Raw genomic sequence first — 10446 nt, 5'->3', positions numbered from 1 at the left:
TCTTACTTCCACTCTTGGACTCTGAATCGATCACCGGACAACATCGCTTTGGACTGGGAGGACTCCTTAAGTCCTCTGGATCCGAGTGTTAGGGATTTCTGAGGGGTGTGGGTGATGTGTCGATTTGGAGGTGTCTCGAATTGTTACTTTCCCTTGAGTCGTTCTCTCGAGGATCGGTAGAAGCTTTATTTTTGGTGTTAGTGTCAGTCGGAGCCTTAGCGTTGCTTAATGAGGCCTACCTAAAATCGTGAGCAATGAAGCGTTCAGCCATCCCTGATTGGACCCATGTGTGACATTTTGAATTGCTACCTTGAATTGCTACCCGAAGCATCGATCTAAAACCTCAGTACTTCTGCTTGGAGAGGTGTGCTCCAATCTTCGACAATCTTCAGCCCCCTCCAGTTTGATCCACGATGCAGAAGATAGCTCGAAGTCTTATCTCGGACGCGTTAATTATAGCCTCCTTATCGCTACCGCTGACGCCGCCATTCCTGCAAGTCACCTCCTAACGCCTATCTTTTACCTCTAACGACTCGATTACAAACCTTCGGTTACCGACACACAATTTCCTCATCCTTCCTTTCCCGAACTATTTTTCCGTTTTTCATTCGCACCAAACGCGGTCTTCTCTTCCTGCCTAACAAACCGTTTCAGCCCAAGTCGCCGTCCACGATATCTCCGCGAAATCCTCGTGGATTAAACTGTCGCCCCGTGGTTTAGCGGATGGTATACGCCCGCGAAGGGCAGAGAAGAACAAAATCCGTCGTAAAAATCGGCGAACGAGGCCCGCCGGGGCGTCCAGGGCGTCGAGTTCGCGCAAGATCGTAACTCGGATTAAAGCCAGCGAGCGTAACCTTGCGCGCGACCACCTGTCGCATAATTTCCGATCTAAGCCCGACCCCGGGCCGGATCTATGAGGGGTCCAGGCGATCGTAGGAAGCCAAAGGAGCTCGCAAATTTCGCGGAATCTCCCGACGACAACGGCGTTCCGGCTGATTTACAACGAGCAAACACCGCCGCGCCGGCGATCGGGGGACGACTTACGACCGACGCGCGCTCAAACCAGCTGTAGATTTTTGTCGATGATAAATTCGAGGCGGGAACTTTTTATATTCGACGCCCGCTGGGTTCTCGCTATTTCGCAGCCGGGTGGGACCTTGAACCGCGACTTGCTCTTGCTTGGCTACGTTCGATCGTGTGGATGCTGGACGAACTAATCCGGTCACGTACTGGTGAAGATCGAGGATGGAGGAGGTATCCAGGTTGTCACTGGTGTTAGGGAGATGTACTTGGACGTAAGGGGTGCATTAGGATATAAGAGATCTCGACGCGATGGATAGGGGAGTCTATTGTCAGGTTCGAGGGGGTGAATCTTTGTCTACTACAAAATGTAACGTGGTTTATGAGATGTAACCTAGGAGTTATTCAAAGATATAGTATTAGGATGCGAGAGACCTCGACGAGATAGATGGTGGGAGTCTATCTTCAGATTTCGGGGGTGAATCTTTATCTACTCCAAAATGTAACATGCTTCACGTAACGTAATCCAGGAGTTATTCAAAGCCGTAGTTCAGATTAAACCTTGAATCTAATAGAATCCGCTTTAACGCTACCTGGCCATCCAAATTTGAATTCTGAATTCCAGACTTGTCAGGTTCAGTGTCATCCAAGTGTAGAAATGCTTGAATACATCTAACGCTACGTTATTTGATTGTTATTAAATGTCATCCAAATGTAGAAATGGTTGAATATCTAATGCTATTCAGCTGGAATCTTGACCAGCGACTCCAGAAAGCATAGTATGCAGCTCGAAGAGCAGCAGCGAAGCTAGGAACCAAGAGTTCGGAGACTTAGGCGCGTTTAGGCGGACCCGGTCCTCGCGTGTTTTCGCATTCAAATGCCCGAGCTGGTGCAATTTCAAACTCGTTTCGGCGCCACGGCGGGGCGCGGGCCTCTCGCCAAGGCGAACACTTGGGCGATTTCGTGCAGCATCTGGACCAGAAGAGGAGAAGATGTGGGGGGAGTATGAAAAGAGCACGACCACCGGGCAAATAAAACCCGGGTCCGGTTTTCAAAAGGAAGATGAGCCACGGGAAGGAAGAAAGAGGAACGCTAGGGTCGCGAACGTCTTATTGTATCGGGAGACAGTTCTTTTCACGACCCCGGGATCCGACGATTCGTGAACTCGGAGATGATTTCAGTGATCGCCACGGGGATGCTTCGCACAGGTTCCAGAAATAGTGAACATTCGGGGAAGAAACAGAGTAAGCGTAGATTTGTCTAACCCTCTCGTACGAGAGCTGAATCGAACTCTGAGTCAGTGTTTCGTCTTAATAATTTAGGGGTAGGTTGCTAGAAGCATGGGAACATGTTTTGAAAACAAAGAGTTTAATCTTAACAGTAGGTGCTAGCGATCGTTGACTTAAGGTCATCCAAGACGGTACAGGATAGGTTAAAGTGCTTGTTAGTCGCAGGGTTTATCGACAGACCCTTCTGTATTTCTAACAGAACGGTCTGATCATCGATCAGGCTATTCTACTTCACCTATAAGGAAGTAAATTCCAAAAACGATCGTATATCTTAATCAATATAAATAAAATGCTAGCCGAGGTAAAGAACAAATCACGAACGTGTTCGTCTAATCTAAACACTTTAGCAGACTCAACGTCGATACGCGGCTGGTATAAGTCAAATGTTATCCGTCCAGCTTTCGAAATCTCGACGATCGTTCGTCCTTCGAGGGCGTCCGCCCATGTTGAAAATTATGCGATCGACGCCGCGCTAATGCGTTCTGGCACGGAACGTGGCGAGGATTTAGAGGGGTGATTTTTCAATCGGTCGTCGTACAGGTACGCTCGAGATAATTTACTAATGTCAGAGCGCGTTGAATCGTAATTAGCGTTATCTGCGGACCGTTTGGAGGCGACTCGAAGTGACTCGTCGAGCAGAGAGAATCGTTTGTATCGATATCGGGGTAATGGAAACAAGAGTCCCCAGCCGGCGACATTAAGAGGCGCGATTTGCATACGTCCGTTTGGGAGAGACACGCGACGTCCTACAGCCGCGGATCTTTTCGGAATGTGATACGATCTCGATGTAGCGGTATGAGTTTTTTCAGAAAAGAAATCAGATTCGAGGAACTGGATTTATACGTTGGCTTTGGTTTGAATATTTTAAAGAAGAATAGAGAAGAATAGAGTGCCTAACGCAGTGCCCTAGATTCTACGACCTTTCTTCTACATCGCTCCACACACACTCACACCCACACACACACCATCTTCAACAATCCCAAACATCCACGAGAGGAGGACCTATCCGAATCGTTCCAAATTATTCGTACACCGTACACGTCACACCTTCGTCCAGCGAACAAAATTATCCGAGAGATCTATCGAGCCCGCGAGCAGCTGTAAAAGCCTCCTCCCCGAGATCACTTGGTCGATTTCAACCCCCCCCCCCCCCCCCGTCTGTATCGTCCGAATGATTCGGCCAATCGGATCGGTGGCCTCCGGAGGATAAAAAAAAATTCAATTTGCCGGCTGTCCAGGCTGACGAGGATGAGCTGGAGATTACGTTCAGTCTTTCGTGCAAATTCGCCACCCCGGACAGGCGGCCGGGACCGAACAGATCATCCTAGATAAAGGAGGAGCGATCCTCGGGATAATATTAGGCCCGGCCACGGCGCACGACATGCAGACGTCTTGGAGATATGTTCCCCGCGCGCGTCAGATACGCCCAGACGGTGAATGCCGACTGGGACGAGTGTCCCTCGACAAGGGAGTTCTTTAAATTCTACCCCGACAAGAATTCCTCGGCGAAAGCGATCTTTGAATCTGCGTGCAACGAAACCGTCGTGTTTATTCCGGTGAGCGGGTTGTGAAGTTGATCGATGAGTGAAAGAAGCAACGAAAGGGAGATCTTAGGCTTAGGAGAGCTTTGAGGGCTTTGGACTTGGCACGAGGACTCGTCGAGTTCTTCTGTATTTTATTGTTCGAGTATTATCGAATCTTTCGGCGAGGGTAGGTGGTTCTTTAAGCGGGTCTACATGTTGGAATGAGTATCGTATGCTTGGAAACTTTAGTTTAGGAGTGACGATTCGAGTGGCGTGGGGCGGTGATGAGGTAGAACACTCTGTGGGTAGTATTCGGTAATGTAGAATCCTCGGTCGGTAGGACTCGGTAACGTAGAATTCTCTGTCGATATGGCTCGGTAATGTAGAACCCTCTGTCGGTAGTACGGAGTAACGTGGAATTCTCTGTCGATATGGCTCGGTAATGTAGAACCCTCTGTCGGTAGTACGGAGTAACGTGAAATCCTCTGTCGATAAGGCTCGGTAATGTGGAACCCTCTGTCGGTAGTATCGAGTAATTTAGAACCCTCTATCGATATGGCTCGGTAACGCAGAACATTCTTCAGCTCTGCTACTAACGTAGAAGACTCCTTTGATAAATTGAAGTAGATCCCAGAATTCAAAATCCCCCCCAATACACTCTCAGCCCCCAAAATTTGAAAACACGAAAGACAGCAAATATACCGATCCTTTCCTGACGGGACACCCAATATAACACGGAGTACAGCGAAAGGGGAGATCCTCGGCGAAACAAAGTGTAACGCCGCAACACACGAACGAGTACCAGCGTCGTGACTTCGCTGCGTACACGCCCCTTAATCGAATTTAACGGACGCGTTATTAAAACGCGTCACGACGGTGCCGTTCGGACGTCGAAACCCCTCGATGAAACGCTGTTCAGCGTCCTGACGGGAATATCGGTTCGAATTACCCGATCCGTTCACGTTCGTTCACCGTGTCCCTTTTCGGCCGTGCTCGCAACATCACCGCCGCGGTGAACGTCTTCCTGGAAGAACAAACGGCGGATTTCGATTGAAATCATCGCTCACGTGCGCGCGTATGCGTGTGCAGGACGAGGATCGGGAAGGAGGGCAGGTAAACTGAATTCAGTGACTGGCAGCGAGCGAGTGGCAGCACAAAAGGGCTGCTAATTTGGCGAGGTGCTTCGTAACCGAGGAGAAGACGTCGGAGTCTTTTCAGTCGGTGATCAAAGAAGGGGAGCGAAGAGGGTTATTTTCGTGCGACGCCGTGAAAAACCTGTCGACATGCGCCGGAAACGCGACCTCTTTTCGGGATCCTTTCACGGCACGGGGATGAACCGTCCTAGATTGTCCGTCGAGTAGCCATTCGCGGTCTCTCAAAGGGTTCTATGTTTGACGAGTGAGAAAGATCTTGGTTGTATTTTGTGGATGTTGGTTCAATTTTATAAAAGGAAGCGTTCAGTTAGGTCGTTGCCTAGAGATTGAGGCTACTTCTATAAAAAGAATTGGATTAATTTGAACGAAGCTGTAGGTAAAGAATTTCTACCCAAGAACACCTCCTTTCTACCAAAGAGACTCCGTCACGTTCGAATATTTCTCGGCACGTCCATGGCTCGGTGTAACGATAGGTGTCCACTTGAGAATTTTATTCTGGACAGTCGCTATCAAGTGCAAAACTCTCTAGCAAGCGCGGGCACCGAGAGTGAAAGAGTTCTTTCACATGGACACGTGTGACACACTCTTGCTAACGCACTCTCGAGCAACCTTCCGCTATTCACGTCAAAAACCGAGGACTAGATTCTTTGGGAGTCGAAACACGTTTCATTCGCTATGCCTCACACGCAGGCACTCCGTCACGCACCGATGGTGCATTTTATCAATAAATGCCGATAATACGGAGGAGTTACGGACAGACTGTTTTCCATTACCAACGGACAGATAAACTTCGGCAAGCCTTACCGGTAAAGTACCCTATCTTATCTTCTTCCTTTCCTCCTGGTCCTTCGAGTCTCTCCACTGTCTCTCCTCTACAAAACCTCATCCATCAAAGCCTCGTGAACCAAGAACTCAACCACCTGTAAATTCCCATCAGGAACAGCGACTAAACAACGCTACTCCGAACGAGAATATCCCCCCATCGAGTGGACAATCCAATCATTCACCAGGAAGTTCCTCGAGGGAGCCCATCATGGAGAACGAATTCGTAGAACCGACTTCGTTAGCCGGTGCTATTGTTCGAGGAGTTAACGGAGCAGAAGTTGCCCTCGAAACCTGGTGCAGGCTCGAGTCCCGAGCGAGGAGTTCTGTACGAAGTCGTTACCTGCGTGGCCAGGTCGAATTAGACGTAGCACGGCCAATCAGCGGCTCGACGGTGTTCGTTCGTCCTCTAATTGCATCTAATTAGATCGGAAGGCCGTGTTGTCGGTGGTCGGTGTTGATCGCGGTAGCAGCAGGTCGTCCTGTCGATCGTCCCTCGAATTAGATTACCACTCGGTGCTTTTAATCGGTCGTACACACTCCTGGAACCGGCGTTAATTGAAAGCTCGAACAGGCAGCTACGGTTATACGCGCGACGCGGTTTCCAGGCCATCTCGGCGAGTTTCTTTCCTCCGTCGAGGAACCTGGCCGAGCTCGCTCGCGACGGATGGGTACGTTTCAGCGATGCCCCCGCTGGTCGATGGCCTTTAAATATCACCGATGAGACCCTGCGATTAGGAGACCTCTTTCGTGGCCTGAAATTCCTCTGGTCCTTCGATCATTTCCCACTCCGAGGCTCTTGGGCAACGCCAGGCCTCTTCTGGATCGCAATTTGGACCAAGTGGGAGGTTGCGGTTAAAGATTGTTCGATCTGCACCTCGTATTTATCCACGTTACGAAATCGTTATAAATCTAAGTGTAATGGATCTTTGATTAAAGTCGATCGAATCATTTGACGCAGCTCAAGGCAAAAGAGCTCGATTAGCACGGAAAAAGGGGCGACGAATTCAGCGGAGCGTTGTAACGCGGACACGGTCGTGTATCGGGTGATCTCCGGGTTCCTTGGATCATATTTATTGAAACAGTTTCGTTGTCAGGCGCCATGGAACGCGGCTGAGCATAAAAAGGTCCCCCTGATTTATCACGGTGGGGTTCACAGGCGTCGCGGTGACTCGACGAGGGTTTTCAGGTTTCTCCGGCCGGTGGCGAGGACGCAGAAATTCCCTCCCTGCCGGCTTTTTTCGCGCCGATCTCTATGGTCTACTCGTGTTATATCGAATAGCACGAGTCGTTCGCGGTGTTCCTGATCGCACGGTGTCCCTTACAATCGCCGTACAACGAGGCTCGCGCCATGCTTCAGCGAGCCCCGTACGCGCTCGCTTGGCTATCTGTCGGACTTCATTAAGAGGGTCATATACCACTCTCGGCGTGGAAGGTCGCTCGACGGTACTAGTTCGGAGCTTTTCTGATTGTGCTCGCCGACGAACCCGAGAGAAACGTACGGTCAAGCTTTTTGACCCCGCCGCTCCTGTTAATTCCGCCCGTTGGGCGATTTATCGCGCGTTTGTGCGCGACGCGGATGAATCGAGGAGTTCCTGGACGCCACGGTGGGTCTAAAAGACTGCCGCGAGGGAGAACGAACATCTCGAAATGGAATTAAACCCTCCAAAATTGGAGGACAATTGGAGTAGAATACTTATTTCATTAGGATTAGGACCATGTACTTTACGATATGCAATGCTTTTCTAAAAGAACCCATACCGGATTTAGTGTCACGTGAGACTAAAGCTCTCGAAATGGAATCAAACCCCTCTAAAATTGGGAGGAAATTGGAGTGGAATACTTATTTGATCCATGGTATCGCGATTGCGACCCTATACTCTACGATATCCCAGTGCCTTTCTAACAGATCTCGTACCGGATTTAGTTCGACCTCCGCACGATTCCTCGTCGCAAAAGGCCAACTCCAATTCGACCGGCTCGCTTTGCTCCTCTTTTCACCGCCACTTCGCGTCTGCCTTCCAAGCTCCCTCGGCCCTTAACTCTTCCGCTCGAGTTTCCACGCGTCTAACGTTTCCTCCCGTCGCGTTCCTTCCTCCCTTCCGCGCTCCTCGTGCTCGAACGATCTCCGAACCTCCGGTTCCGTCTCAATCGCGATGGACGAGCACGCGAATTTCGCGTTCGTGTGTAAATCGTGCGTTAACGGGGATCCGCGGCCTGTCCTCCCCTCGCCGCTCGGAAATCGATATTTTATCGAAGCCGGCACGTATCGGTGTCGTTCCTGGATTCTGGGTGGTCAGAATTCTTCGGCACGCTTAAGAAAAATTCTCCACCGGACGCGTTACAGGACCCTCCTGGACAACGACGGGCGAAAGCGACTCCGGGGTTGAAGTATTTACGGTCTCGTCGAGACAATGCTCACGCACCGCGGATCCTCGGCCGCAACGCGGCTCCTCCACGGTTCTTTACCTCGCTACCTTGTCCAGGCTCTGGCTCGACACGCGGCGAAGAAAAAAAAATGGCCGACGTCGCGAGCCGCCTTCCGGTTCGCCGTTTAAGGCAAATATCCGACCGCTTCGGGCGGTTCGCTACCGAGAGGTCGTTACTTTTGCGGCTTAGACCGCAAGGTCGCCGTTGTCCTCGCGGACCTCGGCAAAACTTGACATTTTATGGAACGAACGTACTGGCTGGCGATTTATTATTCGCGCGACCCGGAGGGAGAGGGAAGGAGGAACAATGGAGTGGGGGACAATGAGACGATTAGTGTGGGACACGTTATTAGTTAAGAGCGAGCAGTTCGATGAAGGAGGAGAAAAAGGAGTAAGAGGAGACGGAGAATGGGACAAGAAACGCAACAGTTTGGAAAGGTGCGGACAGTTTAAGAGGCTTGGTAAAATGTGCATATTTCCAAAAAAAAAAAGGAATGTGGATTCTAGCTCTATTCTAATTTCATTTCCCTGTGAGATTAAAATTTTTCATCGTTCCTCGAACCTTCGGAAATCTCAGCTGCATTTGATAAAATTTCAAAGTCGCAATTTCTAAGAGAAACAGAATACAGCATTGATCTCTCTAGCTCAACAGACAACGGTTCGAACGTCAGCCATTTAAATATCCTCGGAGCAACAGAAATCGGTAACTCGTGGGAAGCAAAGCTGACCCGGTTTTCCAGCGTCCTAATGGCCACTCGCGGTCGCTCGACAGGCCCCATTACAGCCGTCCAACAATTCAGAAACGTATATTACTCGTCGAAACATCCGCGAAAGAGCTCGCAGTCGGTCTGGGAACATCGCGCGGTGAAAATATTTTCATTAGCTACGCGGACGTCCGAAGATCGAGGGGAGAATCGAAGTTCAATGGCAAAAGGAAAAAAGGAGGAAGCGGCGAATGGCGCCGACTAGATAAAAGCGCGGGAACCCCCCTTCGGTTGTCGTTCCATTTCCACGCTCGGGGACGTGGAAACGATGGCTGGTCGAAGTCAGAGGAAGAATCAAGGAGACCATTATCCGATGTAGCAAGCATTCAGCCGACCAAGCCCCCATTACCATTTATCCTGGCAGCCCTCGAGTGCCGGAATCGGAATTCGTACTTTTGCGGAGAACGTACCGAGTCTGAAATTTATAATAACAAGCAGGCCTCCTTGTTCCAGGGATCGTAATCGGTATCCTGGATTGCGAAGGATGCGCGTCGATGCGAATGAATCCCGAGAGAAAGTTTCCAGTACAATACGCCTTTTATCGTCTTTTATCCGGACCGAGGGGGGAGAGAGAGAAAGAGAGAAAGAGAGAGAGAGAGAGAGAGGAGGGAGCTCGAAAACCGCTCGTTTAAATCTCGATCGACGATTCGAGTAATTTCCGTTTTCTCGAACGCGCCTAGGCGCGAGGATTCCTCTAGGCGATTCTAATGCTCCTTTTCTGGGACTTGCCATTGTGTTCAGGAGGTGCACCCAACTTCGGCTCTTCGGAAAAAGCGAAATTCCTGAAGAGTCGTTGCTCTGCCAGGCCAGTGACTCGACCCGGGGAGGGGGAGAGGGGGGTGGGGGGTGGGGTGGGGTGTTTATGTAATTAGGATTCGGCAAAGACTCTTCGAGGAACGCTGCTGGTCTCTTGCACGCAGAGTTGAGTAAATCTAGGATGGAGTACTCTATCTATTTTGTTACCCTTTATCCTAGGTGTAGATTATTTGTAATAGTCTAGTTGGATACAGATTCTACTAAATCCAGCTCCATAGATCCGAACGTATCAACTATTAGTTCTACTGTCTACCTTCGGAAACACCTTCCGGAAGTAGACTGTTTCACGCTAGCCCACTAGATAAGATCTATGTCCAAGATTTAGGATTAACCGCCCCTCGCAGCCCAATTCAATCACGATTCACCCTCTCGAAGGCCCGTGGAATTAAAACGGCCATCGCGATTCGACGTTCCTAACAAATTGCATTCCTGCGTCGATTCGCCTAACCGATCCAGCCAAGAGGTCGAAAGAAGAAAAGCAAAAGGGGCCCCCGCGAGAATGAGGAAACGCGCGCGGACAATTAACGACGAGATCCGTGAACGACGGTTTTTACCACGTTCCATCCTGCAGCGGGATCCAGCGGCGGGTAATCCTCCGTCTTTCGTTCTCGGGGGCGATCCTCGAAGGG

General features: G+C 50.2%; 1 protein-coding gene across 6 annotated transcripts in view; it reads left to right on the top strand.

Moving 5' to 3' along the window:
- Positions 1 to 10446, top strand: part of LOC128881502 (protein outspread) — a 191538-nt gene that overhangs the window by 120778 nt on the left and 60314 nt on the right. The window lies entirely within an intron of this gene.

The sequence above is a fragment of the Hylaeus volcanicus genome, chromosome 8, assembly GCF_026283585.1.
Source record: "Hylaeus volcanicus isolate JK05 chromosome 8, UHH_iyHylVolc1.0_haploid, whole genome shotgun sequence".
In the NCBI taxonomy this organism is placed as follows: Eukaryota; Metazoa; Arthropoda; class Insecta; order Hymenoptera; family Colletidae; genus Hylaeus; species Hylaeus volcanicus.
Note: the sequence above shows the minus strand (reverse complement) of the source record. Positions and strands in the feature narration are given on the sequence as shown.